Source organism: Ambystoma mexicanum, unplaced genomic scaffold, assembly GCF_040938575.1.
Source record: "Ambystoma mexicanum isolate Mex_15411 unplaced genomic scaffold, UKY_AmexF1_1 Mex_scaf1, whole genome shotgun sequence".
NCBI lineage: Eukaryota > Metazoa > Chordata > Amphibia > Caudata > Ambystomatidae > Ambystoma > Ambystoma mexicanum.
Window position 1 is genome coordinate 3453111 of NW_027182324.1, and position 15826 is coordinate 3468936.

Genomic DNA, 15826 nt, shown 5'->3' on the forward strand with positions numbered 1-15826 from the left:
GTTTTGTGCAATGGAGTTTCAGTCAATTGGAAAACATTTTGTAAAGTTATATTGCAACAGAAGCCCAGCCTTAAAAAAAGTGGATTTCACTTCTAAATGATTACATGAGGAAGGACAGGAGATCAGATGCAAAAGAGGTGCTGTGGCTTAGTTGGTTAAAGCGCCTGTCTAGTAAACAGGAGATCCTGAGTTCGAATCTCAGCAGCGCCTGTCTGCTTTTTTTTCGACCAATCTGTCTCCCCAATATTAAAACTTTGTACAAAGATTGTTATTTCATGCTATTTAGAAGCACAGTCAGGCTTGAAATGTTGGCAAAGCATCCAAGAACTCTGGACTCCACTACCTTAGAGTCATATTGCCCAAGGTTGCGATGCCATCAGAAATAGCACATATTAGAATGAGCAATTCATATTTCCTGCTTAATTTTTTGTAAAAGAAGCAAAGGTACGCCTGAACAGGGACTTGAACCCTGGACCCTCAGATTAAAAGTCTGATGCTCTACCAACTGAGCTATCCAGGCACAGGGATCACGGCCCATTTGAAACTTGATTTTCACTCTACAGCACCTCCATACATGGCTACCTCACTGGTCATTAAAGGAAATGAATTACTAGTGCATTACACACATTTTGACACTGGAGACATAACTTTTTTCAGTCATTCCGTATCCAGATATAGAGATTTGCAGCATCTAGGACTTTAATGTTCACCCACTTACGGATTTGAATGTTTTGCCACATTCATGAGTGCAAACTTGCTCCCCAGTAAAGACGAACATGTGCTCCTCAATGCACACACTGGGCAATGCAGTCCACTCTAAATCAACGATTAATGACATGCTCGTTTTGTGCAATGGAGTTTCAGTCAATTGGAAAACATTTTGAAAAGTTATATTGCAACAGAAGCCCAGCCTTAAAAAAGTGGATTTCACTTCTGATTGATTACATGAGGAAGGAAAGGAGACCAGATGCAAAAAAGGTGCTGTGGCTCAGTTGGTTAAAGCGCCTGTCTAGTAAACAGGAGATCCTGAGTTCGAATCTCAGCAGCGCCTGTCTGCTTTTTTTTCGACCAATCTGTCTCCCCAATATTAAAACTTTGTACAAAGATTGCTATTTCATGCTATTTAGAAGCACAGTCAGGCTTGAAATGTTGGCAAAGCATCCAAGAACTCTGGACTCCACTACCTTAGAGTCATATTGCCCAAGGTTGCGATGCCATCAGAAATAGCACATATTAGAATGAGCAATTCATATTTCCTGCTTAATTTTTTGTAAAAGAAGCAAAGGTACGCCTGAACAGGGACTTGAACCCTGGACCCTCAGATTAAAAGTCTGATGCTCTACCAACTGAGCTATCCAGGCACAAGGATCACTGCCCATTTGAAACTTGATTTTCACTCTACAGCACCTCCATACATGGCTACCTCACTGGTCAATAAAGGAAATGAATTACTAGTGCATTACACACATTTTGACACTGGAGACATAACTTTTTTCAGTCATTCCGTATCCAGATATAGAGATTTGCAGCATCTAGGACTTTAATGTTCACCCACTTACGGATTTGAATGTTTTGCCACATTCATGAGTGCAAACTTGCCCCCCAGTAAAGACGAACATGTGCTCCTCAATGCACACACTGGGCAATGCAGTCCACTCTAAATCGACGATTAATGACATGCTCGTTTTGTGCAATGGAGTTTCAGTCAATTGGAAAACATTTTGAAAAGTTATATTGCAACAGAAGCCCAGCCTTAAAAAAGTGGATTTCACTTCTGATTGATTACATGAGGAAGGAAAGGAGACCAGATGCAAAAAAGGTGCTGTGGCTTAGTTGGTTAAAGCGCCTGTCTAGTAAACAGGAGATCCTGAGTTCGAATCTCAGCAGCGCCTGTCTGCTTTTTTTTTGACCAATCTGTCTCCCCAATATTAAAACTTTGTACAAAGATTGTTATTTCATGCTATTTAGAAGCACAGTCAGGCTTGAAATGTTGGCAAAGCATCCAAGAATTCTGGACTCCACTACCTTAGAGTCATATTGCCCAAGGTTGCGATGCCATCAGAAATAGCACATATTAGAATGAGCAATTCATATTTCCTGCTAAATTTTTTGTAAAAGAAGCAAAGATACGCCTGAACAGGGACTTGAACCCTGGACCCTCAGATTAAAAGTCTGATGCTCTACCGACTGAGCTATCCAGGCACAGGGATCACTGCCCATTTGAAACTTGATTTTCACTCTACAGCACCTCCAAACATGGCTATCTCACTGGTCAATAAAGGAAATGAATTACTAGTGCATTACACACATTTTGACACTGGAGACATAACTTTTTTCAGTCATTCCGTATCCAGATATAGAGATTTGCAGCATCTAGGACTTTAATGTTCACCCACTTACGGATTTGAATATTTTGCCACATTCATGAGTGCAAACTTGCTCCCCAGTAAAGACGAACATGTGCTCCTCAATGCACACACTGGGCAATGCAGTCCACTCTAAATCGACGATTAATGACATGCTCGTTTTGTGCAATGGAGTTTCAGTCAATTGGAAAACATTTTGAAAAGTTATATTGCAACAGAAGCCCAGCCTTAAAAAAGTGGATTTCACTTCTAAATGATTACATGAGGAAGGAAAGGAGACCAGATGCAAAAAAGGTGCTGTGGCTTAGTTGGTTAAAGCGCCTGTCTAGTAAACAGGAGATCCTGAGTTCGAATCTCAGCAGCGCCTGTCTGCTTTTTTTTCGACCAATCTGTCTCCCCAATATTAAAACTTTGTACAAAGATTGCTATTTCATGCTATTTAGAAGCACAGTCAGGCTTGAAATGTTGGCAAAGCATCCAAGAACTCTGGACTCCACTACCTTAGAATCATATTGCCCAAGGTTGCGATGCCATCAGAAATAGCACATATTAGAATGAGCAATTCATATTTCCTGCTTAATTTTTTGTAAAAGAAGCAAAGGTACGCCTGAACAGGGACTTGAACCCTGGACCCTCAGATTAAAAGTCTGATGCTCTACCGACTGAGCTATCCAGGCACAAGGATCGCTGCCCATTTGAAACTTGATTTTCACTCTACAGCACCTCCATACATGGCTACCTCACTGGTCAATAAAGGAAATGAATTACTAGTGCATTACACACATTTTGACACTGGAGACATAACTTTTTTCAGTCATTCCGTATCCAGATATAGAGATTTGCAGCATCTAGGACTTTAATGTTCACCCACTTACGGATTTGAATGTTTTGCCACATTCATGAGTGCAAAATTGCTCCCCAGTAAAGGCGAACATGTGCTCCTCAATACACACACTGGGCAATGCAGTCCACTCTAAATCAACGATTAATGACATGCTCGTTTTGTGCAATGGAGTTTCAGTCAATTGGAAAACATTTTGTAAAGTTATATTGCAACAGAAGCCCAGCCTTAAAAAAAGTGGATTTCACTTCTAAATGATTACATGAGGAAGGACAGGAGATCAGATGCAAAAGAGGTGCTGTGGCTTAGTTGGTTAAAGCGCCTGTCTAGTAAACTGGAGATCCTGAGTTCGAACCTCAGCAGCGCCTGTCTGGTTTTTTTTCGACCAATCTGTCTCCCCAATATTAAAACTTTGTACAAAGATTGTTATTTCATGCTATTTAGAAGCACAGTCAGGCTTGAAATGTTGGCAAAGCATCCAAGAATTCTGGACTCCACTACCTTAGAGTCATATTGCCCAAGGTTGCGATGCCATCAGAAATAGCACATATTAGAATGAGCAATTCATATTTCCTGCTAAATTTTTTGTAAAAGAAGCAAAGGTACGCCTGAACAGGGACTTGAACCCTGGACCCTCAGATTAAAAGTCCGATGCTCTACCGACTGAGCTATCCAGGCACAAGGATCACTGCCCATTTGAAACTTGATTTTCACTCTACAGCACCTCCATACATGGCTACCTCACTGGTCAATAAAGGAAATGAATTACTAGTGCATTACACACATTTTGACACTGGAGACATAACTTTTTTCAGTCATTCCGTATCCAGATATAGAGATTTGCAGCATCTAGGACTTTAATGTTCACCCACTTACGGATTTGAATATTTTGCCACATTCATGAGTGCAAAATTGCTCCCCAGTAAAGGCGAACATGTGCTCCTCAATGCACACACTGGGCAATGCAGTCCACTCTAAATCAACGATTAATGACATGCTCGTTTTGTGCAATGGAGTTTCAGTCAATTGGAAAACATTTTGAAAAGTTATATTGCAACAGAAGCCCAGCCTTAAAAAAGTGGATTTCACTTCTAAATGATTACATGAGGAAGGAAAGGAGACCAGATGCAAAAAAGGTGCTGTGGCTTAGTTGGTTAAAGCGCCTGTCTAGTAAACAGGAGATCCTGAGTTCGAATCTCAGCAGCGCCTGTCTGCTTTTTTTTCGACCAATCTGTCTCCCCAATATTAAAACTTTGTACAAAGATTGCTATTTCATGCTATTTAGAAGCACAGTCAGGCTTGAAATGTTGGCAAAGCATCCAAGAACTCTGGACTCCACTACCTTAGAATCATATTGCCCAAGGTTGCGATGCCATCAGAAATAGCACATATTAGAATGAGCAATTCATATTTCCTGCTTAATTTTTTGTAAAAGAAGCAAAGGTACGCCTGAACAGGGACTTGAACCCTGGACCCTCAGATTAAAAGTCTGATGCTCTACCGACTGAGCTATCCAGGCACAAGGATCGCTGCCCATTTGAAACTTGATTTTCACTCTACAGCACCTCCATACATGGCTACCTCACTGGTCAATAAAGGAAATGAATTACTAGTGCATTACACACATTTTGACACTGGAGACATAACTTTTTTCAGTCATTCCGTATCCAGATATAGAGATTTGCAGCATCTAGGACTTTAATGTTCACCCACTTACGGATTTGAATGTTTTGCCACATTCATGAGTGCAAAATTGCTCCCCAGTAAAGGCGAACATGTGCTCCTCAATACACACACTGGGCAATGCAGTCCACTCTAAATCAACGATTAATGACATGCTCGTTTTGTGCAATGGAGTTTCAGTCAATTGGAAAACATTTTGTAAAGTTATATTGCAACAGAAGCCCAGCCTTAAAAAAAGTGGATTTCACTTCTAAATGATTACATGAGGAAGGACAGGAGATCAGATGCAAAAGAGGTGCTGTGGCTTAGTTGGTTAAAGCGCCTGTCTAGTAAACTGGAGATCCTGAGTTCGAACCTCAGCAGCGCCTGTCTGCTTTTTTTTCGACCAATCTGTCTCCCCAATATTAAAACTTTGTACAAAGATTGTTATTTCATGCTATTTAGAAGCACAGTCAGGCTTGAAATGTTGGCAAAGCATCCAAGAATTCTGGACTCCACTACCTTAGAGTCATATTGCCCAAGGTTGCGATGCCATCAGAAATAGCACATATTAGAATGAGCAATTCATATTTCCTGCTAAATTTTTTGTAAAAGAAGCAAAGGTACGCCTGAACAGGGACTTGAACCCTGGACCCTCAGATTAAAAGTCCGATGCTCTACCGACTGAGCTATCCAGGCACAAGGATCACTGCCCATTTGAAACTTGATTTTCACTCTACAGCACCTCCATACATGGCTACCTCACTGGTCAATAAAGGAAATGAATTACTAGTGCATTACACACATTTTGACACTGGAGACATAACTTTTTTCAGTCATTCCGTATCCAGATATAGAGATTTGCAGCATCTAGGACTTTAATGTTCACCCACTTACGGATTTGAATGTTTTGCCACATTCATGAGTGCAAAATTGCTCCCCAGTAAAGGCGAACATGTGCTCCTCAATACACACACTGGGCAATGCAGTCCACTCTAAATCAACGATTAATGACATGCTCGTTTTGTGCAATGGAGTTTCAGTCAATTGGAAAACATTTTGTAAAGTTATATTGCAACAGAAGCCCAGCCTTAAAAAAAGTGGATTTCACTTCTAAATGATTACATGAGGAAGGAAAGGAGATCAGATGCAACAGAGGTGCTGTGGCTTAGTTGGTTAAAGCGCCTGTCTAGTAAACAGGAGATCCTGAGTTCGAATCTCAGCAGCGCCTGTCTGCTTTTTTTTCGACCAATCTGTCTCCCCAATATTAAAACTTTGTACAAAGATTGTTATTTCATGCTATTTAGAAGCACAGTCAGGCTTGAAATGTTGGCAAAGCATCCAAGAATTCTGGACTCCACTACCTTAGAATCATATTGCCCAAGGTTGCGATGCCATCAGAAATAGCACATATTAGAATGAGCAATTCATATTTCCTGCTTAATTTTTTGTAAAAGAAGCAAAGGTACGCCTGAACAGGGACTTGAACCCTGGACCCTCAGATTAAAAGTCTGATGCTCTACCGACTGAGCTATCCAGGCACAAGGATCGCTGCCCATTTGAAACTTGATTTTCACTCTACAGCACCTCCATACATGGCTACCTCACTGGTCAATAAAGGAAATGAATTACTAGTGCATTACACACATTTTGACACTGGAGACATAACTTTTTTCAGTCATTCCGTATCCAGATATAGAGATTTGCAGCATCTAGGACTTTAATGTTCACCCACTTACGGATTTGAATGTTTTGCCACATTCATGAGTGCAAAATTGCTCCCCAGTAAAGGCGAACATGTGCTCCTCAATACACACACTGGGCAATGCAGTCCACTCTAAATCAACGATTAATGACATGCTCGTTTTGTGCAATGGAGTTTCAGTCAATTGGAAAACATTTTGTAAAGTTATATTGCAACAGAAGCCCAGCCTTAAAAAAAGTGGATTTCACTTCTAAATGATTACATGAGGAAGGACAGGAGATCAGATGCAAAAGAGGTGCTGTGGCTTAGTTGGTTAAAGCGCCTGTCTAGTAAACTGGAGATCCTGAGTTCGAACCTCAGCAGCGCCTGTCTGCTTTTTTTTCGACCAATCTGTCTCCCCAATATTAAAACTTTGTACAAAGATTGTTATTTCATGCTATTTAGAAGCACAGTCAGGCTTGAAATGTTGGCAAAGCATCCAAGAATTCTGGACTCCACTACCTTAGAGTCATATTGCCCAAGGTTGCGATGCCATCAGAAATAGCACATATTAGAATGAGCAATTCATATTTCCTGCTAAATTTTTTGTAAAAGAAGCAAAGGTACGCCTGAACAGGGACTTGAACCCTGGACCCTCAGATTAAAAGTCCGATGCTCTACCGACTGAGCTATCCAGGCACAAGGATCACTGCCCATTTGAAACTTGATTTTCACTCTACAGCACCTCCATACATGGCTACCTCACTGGTCAATAAAGGAAATGAATTACTAGTGCATTACACACATTTTGACACTGGAGACATAACTTTTTTCAGTCATTCCGTATCCAGATATAGAGATTTGCAGCATCTAGGACTTTAATGTTCACCCACTTACGGATTTGAATGTTTTGCCACATTCATGAGTGCAAAATTGCTCCCCAGTAAAGGCGAACATGTGCTCCTCAATACACACACTGGCCAATGCAGTCCACTCTAAATCAACGATTAATGACATGCTCGTTTTGTGCAATGGAGTTTCAGTCAATTGGAAAACATTTTGTAAAGTTATATTGCAACAGAAGCCCAGCCTTAAAAAAAGTGGATTTCACTTCTAAATGATTACATGAGGAAGGAAAGGAGATCAGATGCAACAGAGGTGCTGTGGCTTAGTTGGTTAAAGCGCCTGTCTAGTAAACAGGAGATCCTGAGTTTGAATCTCAGCAGCGCCTGTCTGCTTTTTTTTCGACCAATCTGTCTCCCCAATATTAAAACTTTGTACAAAGATTGTTATTTCATGCTATTTAGAAGCACAGTCAGGCTTGAAATGTTGGCAAAGCTTCCAAGAATTCTGGACTCCACTACCTTAGAGTCATATTGCCCAAGGTTGCGATGCCATCAGAAATAGCACATATTAGAATGAGCAATTCATATTTCCTGCTAAATTTTTTGTAAAAGAAGCAAAGATACGCCTGAACAGGGACTTGAACCCTGGACCCTCAGATTAAAAGTCTGATGCTCTACCGACTGAGCTATCCAGGCACAGGGATCACTGCCCATTTGAAACTTGATTTTCACTCTACAGCACCTCCAAACATGGCTATCTCACTGGTCAATAAAGGAAATGAATTACTAGTGCATTACACACATTTTGACACTGGAGACATAACTTTTTTCAGTCATTCCGTATCCAGATATAGAGATTTGCAGCATCTAGGACTTTAATGTTCACCCACTTACGGATTTGAATATTTTGCCACATTCATGAGTGCAAACTTGCTCCCCAGTAAAGACGAACATGTGCTCCTCAATGCACACACTGGGCAATGCAGTCCACTCTAAATCGACGATTAATGACATGCTCGTTTTGTGCAATGGCGTTTCAGTCAATTGGAAAACATTTTGAAAAGTTATATTGCAACAGAAGCCCAGCCTTAAAAAAGTGGATTTCACTTCTAAATGATTACATGAGGAAGGAAAGGAGACCAGATGCAAAAAAGGTGCTGTGGCTTAGTTGGTTAAAGCGCCTGTCTAGTAAATAGGAGATCCTGAGTTCGAATCTCAGCAGCGCCTGTCTGCTTTTTTTTCGACCAATCTGTCTCCCCAATATTAAAACTTTGTACAAAGATTGCTATTTCATGCTATTTAGAAGCACAGTCAGGCTTGAAATGTTGGCAAAGCATCCAAGAACTCTGGACTCCACTACCTTAGAGCCATATTGCCCAAGGTTGCGATGCCATCAGAAATAGCACATATTAGAATGAGCAATTCATATTTCCTGCTTAATTTTTTGTAAAAGAAGCAAAGGTACGCCTGAACAGGGACTTGAACCCTGGACCCTCAGATTAAAAGTCTGATGCTCTACCGACTGAGCTATCCAGGCAGATGGATCACTGCCATTTGAAACTTGATTTTCACTCTACAGCACCTCCATACATGGCTACCTCACTGGTCAATAAAGGAAATGAATTACTAGTGCATTACACACATTTTGACACTGGAGACATAACTTTTTTCAGTCATTCCGTATCCAGATATAGAGATTTGCAGCATCTAGGACTTTAATGTTCACCCACTTACGGATTTGAATGTTTTGCCACATTCATGAGTGCAAACTTGCTCCCCAGTAAAGACGAACATGTGCTCCTCAATGCACACACTGGGCAATGCAGTCCTCTCTAAATCGACGATTAATGACATGCTCGTTTTGTGCAATGGAGTTTCAGTCAATTGGAAAACATTTTGTAAAGTTATATTGCAACAGAAGCCCAGCCTTAAAAAAAGTGGATTTCACTTCTAAATGATTACATGAGGAAGGACAGGAGATCAGATGCAAAAGAGGTGCTGTGGCTTAGTTGGTTAAAGCGCCTGTCTAGTAAACAGGAGATCCTGAGTTCGAATCTCAGCAGCGCCTGTCTGCTTTTTTTTCGACCAATCTGTCTCCCCAATATTAAAACTTTGTACAAAGATTGTTATTTCATGCTATTTAGAAGCACAGTCAGGCTTGAAATGTTGGCAAAGCATCCAAGAACTCTGGACTCCACTACCTTAGAGTCATATTGCCCAAGGTTGCGATGCCATCAGAAATAGCACATATTAGAATGAGCAATTCATATTTCCTGCTTAATTTTTTGTAAAAGAAGCAAAGGTACGCCTGAACAGGGACTTGAACCCTGGACCCTCAGATTAAAAGTCTGATGCTCTACCGACTGAGCTATCCAGGCACAGGGATCACGGCCCATTTGAAACTTGATTTTCACTCTACAGCACCTCCATACATGGCTACCTCACTGGTCATTAAAGGAAATGAATTACTAGTGCATTACACACATTTTGACACTGGAGACATAACTTTTTTCAGTCATTCCGTATCCAGATATAGAGATTTGCAGCATCTAGGACTTTAATGTTCACCCACTTACGGATTTGAATGTTTTGCCACATTCATGAGTGCAAACTTGCTCCCCAGTAAAGACGAACATGTGCTCCTCAATGCACACACTGGGCAATGCAGTCCACTCTAAATCAACGATTAATGACATGCTCGTTTTGTGCAATGGAGTTTCAGTCAATTGGAAAACATTTTGAAAAGTTATATTGCAACAGAAGCCCAGCCTTAAAAAAGTGGATTTCACTTCTGATTGATTACATGAGGAAGGAAAGGAGACCAGATGCAAAAAAGGTGCTGTGGCTCAGTTGGTTAAAGCGCCTGTCTAGTAAACAGGAGATCCTGAGTTCGAATCTCAGCAGCGCCTGTCTGCTTTTTTTTCGACCAAACTGTCTCCCCAATATTAAAACTTTGTACAAAGATTGCTATTTCATGCTATTTAGAAGCACAGTCAGGCTTGAAATGTTGGCAAAGCATCCAAGAACTCTGGACTCCACTACCTTAGAGTCATATTGCCCAAGGTTGCGATGCCATCAGAAATAGCACATATTAGAATGAGCAATTCATATTTCCTGCTTAATTTTTTGTAAAAGAAGCAAAGGTACGCCTGAACAGGGACTTGAACCCTGGACCCTCAGATTAAAAGTCTGATGCTCTACCGACTGAGCTATCCAGGCACAAGGATCACTGCCCATTTGAAACTTGATTTTCACTCTACAGCACCTCCATACATGGCTACCTCACTGGTCAATAAAGGAAATGAATTACTAGTGCATTACACACATTTTGACACTGGAGACATAACTTTTTTCAGTCATTCCGTATCCAGATATAGAGATTTGCAGCATCTAGGACTTTAATGTTCACCCACTTACGGATTTGAATGTTTTGCCACATTCATGAGTGCAAACTTGCCCCCCAGTAAAGACGAACATGTGCTCCTCAATGCACACACTGGGCAATGCAGTCCACTCTAAATCGACGATTAATGACATGCTCGTTTTGTGCAATGGAGTTTCAGTCAATTGGAAAACATTTTGAAAAGTTATATTGCAACAGAAGCCCAGCCTTAAAAAAGTGGATTTCACTTCTAAATGATTACATGAGGAAGGAAAGGAGATCAGATGCAACAGAGGTGCTGTGGCTTAGTTGGTTAAAGCGCCTGTCTAGTAAACAGGAGATCCTGAGTTCGAATCTCAGCAGCGCCTGTCTGCTTTTTTTTCGACCAATCTGTCTTCCCAATATTAAAACTTTGTACAAAGATTGTTATTTCATGCTATTTAGAAGCACAGTCAGGCTTGAAATGTTGGCAAAGCATCCAAGAATTCTGGACTCCACTACCTTAGAGTCATATTGCCCAAGGTTGCGATGCCATCAGAAATAGCACATATTAGAATGAGCAATTCATATTTCCTGCTAAATTTTTTGTAAAAGAAGCAAAGATACGCCTGAACAGGGACTTGAACCCTGGACCCTCAGATTAAAAGTCTGATGCTCTACCGACTGAGCTATCCAGGCACAGGGATCACTGCCCATTTGAAACTTGATTTTCACTCTACAGCACCTCCAAACATGGCTATCTCACTGGTCAATAAAGGAAATGAATTACTAGTGCATTACATACATTTTGACACTGGAGACATAACTTTTTTCAGTCATTCCGTATCCAGATATAGAGATTTGCAGCATCTAGGACTTTAATGTTCACCCACTTACGGATTTGAATATTTTGCCACATTCATGAGTGCAAACTTGCTCCCCAGTAAAGACGAACATGTGCTCCTCAATGCACACACTGGGCAATGCAGTCCACTCTAAATCGACGATTAATGACATGCTCGTTTTGTGCAATGGAGTTTCAGTCAATTGGAAAACATTTTGAAAAGTTATATTGCAACAGAAGCCCAGCCTTAAAAAAGTGGATTTCACTTCTAAATGATTACATGAGGAAGGAAAGGAGACCAGATGCAAAAAAGGTGCTGTGGCTTAGTTGGTTAAAGCGCCTGTCTAGTAAACAGGAGATCCTGAGTTCGAATCTCAGCAGCGCCTGTCTGCTTTTTTTTCGACCAATCTGTCTCCCCAATATTAAAACTTTGTACAAAGATTGCTATTTCATGCTATTTAGAAGCACAGTCAGGCTTGAAATGTTGGCAAAGCATCCAAGAACTCTGGACTCCACTACCTTAGAATCATATTGCCCAAGGTTGCGATGCCATCAGAAATAGCACATATTAGAATGAGCAATTCATATTTCCTGCTTAATTTTTTGTAAAAGAAGCAAAGGTACGCCTGAACAGGGACTTGAACCCTGGACCCTCAGATTAAAAGTCTGATGCTCTACCGACTGAGCTATCCAGGCACAAGGATCGCTGCCCATTTGAAACTTGATTTTCACTCTACAGCACCTCCATACATGGCTACCTCACTGGTCAATAAAGGAAATGAATTACTAGTGCATTACACACATTTTGACACTGGAGACATAACTTTTTTCAGTCATTCCGTATCCAGATATAGAGATTTGCAGCATCTAGGACTTTAATGTTCACCCACTTACGGATTTGAATGTTTTGCCACATTCATGAGTGCAAAATTGCTCCCCAGTAAAGGCGAACATGTGCTCCTCAATACACACACTGGGCAATGCAGTCCACTCTAAATCAACGATTAATGACATGCTCGTTTTGTGCAATGGAGTTTCAGTCAATTGGAAAACATTTTGTAAAGTTATATTGCAACAGAAGCCCAGCCTTAAAAAAAGTGGATTTCACTTCTAAATGATTACATGAGGAAGGACAGGAGATCAGATGCAAAAGAGGTGCTGTGGCTTAGTTGGTTAAAGCGCCTGTCTAGTAAACTGGAGATCCTGAGTTCGAACCTCAGCAGCGCCTGTCTGCTTTTTTTTCGACCAATCTGTCTCCCCAATATTAAAACTTTGTACAAAGATTGTTATTTCATGCTATTTAGAAGCACAGTCAGGCTTGAAATGTTGGCAAAGCATCCAAGAATTCTGGACTCCACTACCTTAGAGTCATATTGCCCAAGGTTGCGATGCCATCAGAAATAGCACATATTAGAATGAGCAATTCATATTTCCTGCTAAATTTTTTGTAAAAGAAGCAAAGGTACGCCTGAACAGGGACTTGAACCCTGGACCCTCAGATTAAAAGTCCGATGCTCTACCGACTGAGCTATCCAGGCACAAGGATCACTGCCCATTTGAAACTTGATTTTCACTCTACAGCACCTCCATACATGGCTACCTCACTGGTCAATAAAGGAAATGAATTACTAGTGCATTACACACATTTTGACACTGGAGACATAACTTTTTTCAGTCATTCCGTATCCAGATATAGAGATTTGCAGCATCTAGGACTTTAATGTTCACCCACTTACGGATTTGAATGTTTTGCCACATTCATGAGTGCAAAATTGCTCCCCAGTAAAGGCGAACATGTGCTCCTCAATACACACACTGGGCAATGCAGTCCACTCTAAATCAACGATTAATGACATGCTCGTTTTGTGCAATGGAGTTTCAGTCAATTGGAAAACATTTTGTAAAGTTATATTGCAACAGAAGCCCAGCCTTAAAAAAAGTGGATTTCACTTCTAAATGATTACATGAGGAAGGAAAGGAGATCAGATGCAACAGAGGTGCTGTGGCTTAGTTGGTTAAAGCGCCTGTCTAGTAAACAGGAGATCCTGAGTTCGAATCTCAGCAGCGCCTGTCTGCTTTTTTTTCGACCAATCTGTCTCCCCAATATTAAAACTTTGTACAAAGATTGTTATTTCATGCTATTTAGAAGCACAGTCAGGCTTGAAATGTTGGCAAAGCATCCAAGAATTCTGGACTCCACTACCTTAGAGTCATATTGCCCAAGGTTGCGATGCCATCAGAAATAGCACATATTAGAATGAGCAATTCATATTTCCTGCTAAACTTTTTGTAAAAGAAGCAAAGATACGCCTGAACAGGGACTTGAACCCTGGACCCTCAGATTAAAAGTCTGATGCTCTACCGACTGAGCTATCCAGGCACAAGGATCACTGCCCATTTGAAACTTGATTTTCACTCTACAGCACCTCCAAACATGGCTATCTCACTGGTCAATAAAGGAAATGAATTACTAGTGCATTACACACATTTTGACACTGGAGACATAACTTTTTTCAGTCATTCCGTATCCAGATATAGAGATTTGCAGCATCTAGGACTTTAATGTTCACCCACTTACGGATTTGAATATTTTGCCACATTCATGAGTGCACACTTGCTCCCCAGTAAAGACGAACATGTGCTCCTCAATGCACACACTGGGCAATGCAGTCCACTCTAAATCGACGATTAATGACATGCTCGTTTTGTGCAATGGAGTTTCAGTCAATTGGAAAACATTTTGAAAAGTTATATTGCAACAGAAGCCCAGCCTTAAAAAAGTGGATTTCACTTCTAAATGATTACATGAGGAAGGAAAGGAGACCAGATGCAAAAAAGGTGCTGTGGCTTAGTTGGTTAAAACGCCTGTCTAGTAAACAGGAGATCCTGAGTTCGAATCTCAGCAGCGCCTGTCTGCTTTTTTTTCGACCAATCTGTCTCCCCAATATTAAAACTTTGTACAAAGATTGCTATTTCATGCTATTTAGAAGCACAGTCAGGCTTGAAATGTTGGCAAAGCATCCAAGAACTCTGGACTCCACTACCTTAGAATCATATTGCCCAAGGTTGCGATGCCATCAGAAATAGCACATATTAGAATGAGCAATTCATATTTCCTGCTTAATTTTTTGTAAAAGAAGCAAAGGTACGCCTGAACAGGGACTTGAACCCTGGACCCTCAGATTAAAAGTCTGATGCTCTACCGACTGAGCTATCCAGGCACAAGGATCGCTGCCCATTTGAAACTTGATTTTCACTCTACAGCACCTCCATACATGGCTACCTCACTGGTCAATAAAGGAAATGAATTACTAGTGCATTACACACATTTTGACACTGGAGACATAACTTTTTTCAGTCATTCCGTATCCAGATATAGAGATTTGCAGCATCTAGGACTTTAATGTTCACCCACTTACGGATTTGAATGTTTTGCCACATTCATGAGTGCAAAATTGCTCCCCAGTAAAGGCGAACATGTGCTCCTCAATACACACACTGGGCAATGCAGTCCACTCTAAATCCACGATTAATGACATGCTCGTTTTGTGCAATGGAGTTTCAGTCAATTGGAAAACATTTTGTAAAGTTATATTGCAACAGAAGCCCAGCCTTAAAAAAAGTGGATTTCACTTCTAAATGATTACATGAGGAAGGACAGGAGATCAGATGCAAAAGAGGTGCTGTGGCTTAGTTGGTTAAAGCGCCTGTCTAGTAAACTGGAGATCCTGAGTTCGAACCTCAGCAGCGCCTGTCTGCTTTTTTTTCGACCAATCTGTCTCCCCAATATTAAAACTTTGTACAAAGATTGTTATTTCATGCTATTTAGAAGCACAGTCAGGCTTGAAATGTTGGCAAAGCATCCAAGAATTCTGGACTCCACTACCTTAGAGTCATATTGCCCAAGGTTGCGATGCCATCAGAAATAGCACATATTAGAATGAGCAATTCATATTTCCTGCTAAATTTTTTGTAAAAGAAGCAAAGGTACGCCTGAACAGGGACTTGAACCCTGGACCCTCAGATTAAAAGTCCGATGCTCTACCGACTGAGCTATCCAGGCACAAGGATCACTGCCCATTTGAAACTTGATTTTCACTCTACAGCACCTCCATACATGGCTACCTCACTGGTCAATAAAGGAAATGAATTACTAGTGCATTACACACATTTTGACACTGGAGACATAACTTTTTTCAGTCATTCCGTATCCAGATATAGAG

The 15826-nt window shown here is 40.8% G+C and overlaps 11 non-coding genes across 11 annotated transcripts; 9 read left to right on the forward strand and 2 right to left on the reverse strand.

The window, feature by feature from the left end:
- The first annotated feature begins 136 nt into the window (after positions 1–136).
- TRNAT-AGU (transfer RNA threonine (anticodon AGU)) lies at positions 137–210 on the forward strand. Its single transcript has one exon. It is a non-coding gene; the product is annotated as a tRNA-Thr (tRNA).
- A 237-nt stretch (positions 211–447) lies between these two features.
- On the reverse strand, positions 448–520 carry TRNAK-UUU (transfer RNA lysine (anticodon UUU)). Its single transcript has one exon. It is a non-coding gene; the product is annotated as a tRNA-Lys (tRNA).
- A 768-nt stretch (positions 521–1288) lies between these two features.
- TRNAK-UUU (transfer RNA lysine (anticodon UUU)) lies at positions 1289–1361 on the reverse strand. The gene has a single exon. It is a non-coding gene; the product is annotated as a tRNA-Lys (tRNA).
- A 457-nt stretch (positions 1362–1818) lies between these two features.
- TRNAT-AGU (transfer RNA threonine (anticodon AGU)) lies at positions 1819–1892 on the forward strand. The gene has a single exon. It is a non-coding gene; the product is annotated as a tRNA-Thr (tRNA).
- A 767-nt stretch (positions 1893–2659) lies between these two features.
- On the forward strand, positions 2660–2733 carry TRNAT-AGU (transfer RNA threonine (anticodon AGU)). The gene has a single exon. It is a non-coding gene; the product is annotated as a tRNA-Thr (tRNA).
- Positions 2734–4342: 1609 nt separating this feature from the next.
- On the forward strand, positions 4343–4416 carry TRNAT-AGU (transfer RNA threonine (anticodon AGU)). The gene has a single exon. It is a non-coding gene; the product is annotated as a tRNA-Thr (tRNA).
- A 1610-nt stretch (positions 4417–6026) lies between these two features.
- Positions 6027–6100, forward strand: TRNAT-AGU (transfer RNA threonine (anticodon AGU)). Its single transcript has one exon. It is a non-coding gene; the product is annotated as a tRNA-Thr (tRNA).
- A 3292-nt stretch (positions 6101–9392) lies between these two features.
- TRNAT-AGU (transfer RNA threonine (anticodon AGU)) lies at positions 9393–9466 on the forward strand. The gene has a single exon. It is a non-coding gene; the product is annotated as a tRNA-Thr (tRNA).
- A 1608-nt stretch (positions 9467–11074) lies between these two features.
- On the forward strand, positions 11075–11148 carry TRNAT-AGU (transfer RNA threonine (anticodon AGU)). The gene has a single exon. It is a non-coding gene; the product is annotated as a tRNA-Thr (tRNA).
- A 767-nt stretch (positions 11149–11915) lies between these two features.
- On the forward strand, positions 11916–11989 carry TRNAT-AGU (transfer RNA threonine (anticodon AGU)). The gene has a single exon. It is a non-coding gene; the product is annotated as a tRNA-Thr (tRNA).
- A 1610-nt stretch (positions 11990–13599) lies between these two features.
- TRNAT-AGU (transfer RNA threonine (anticodon AGU)) lies at positions 13600–13673 on the forward strand. Its single transcript has one exon. It is a non-coding gene; the product is annotated as a tRNA-Thr (tRNA).
- Positions 13674–15826: the final 2153 nt, after the last annotated feature.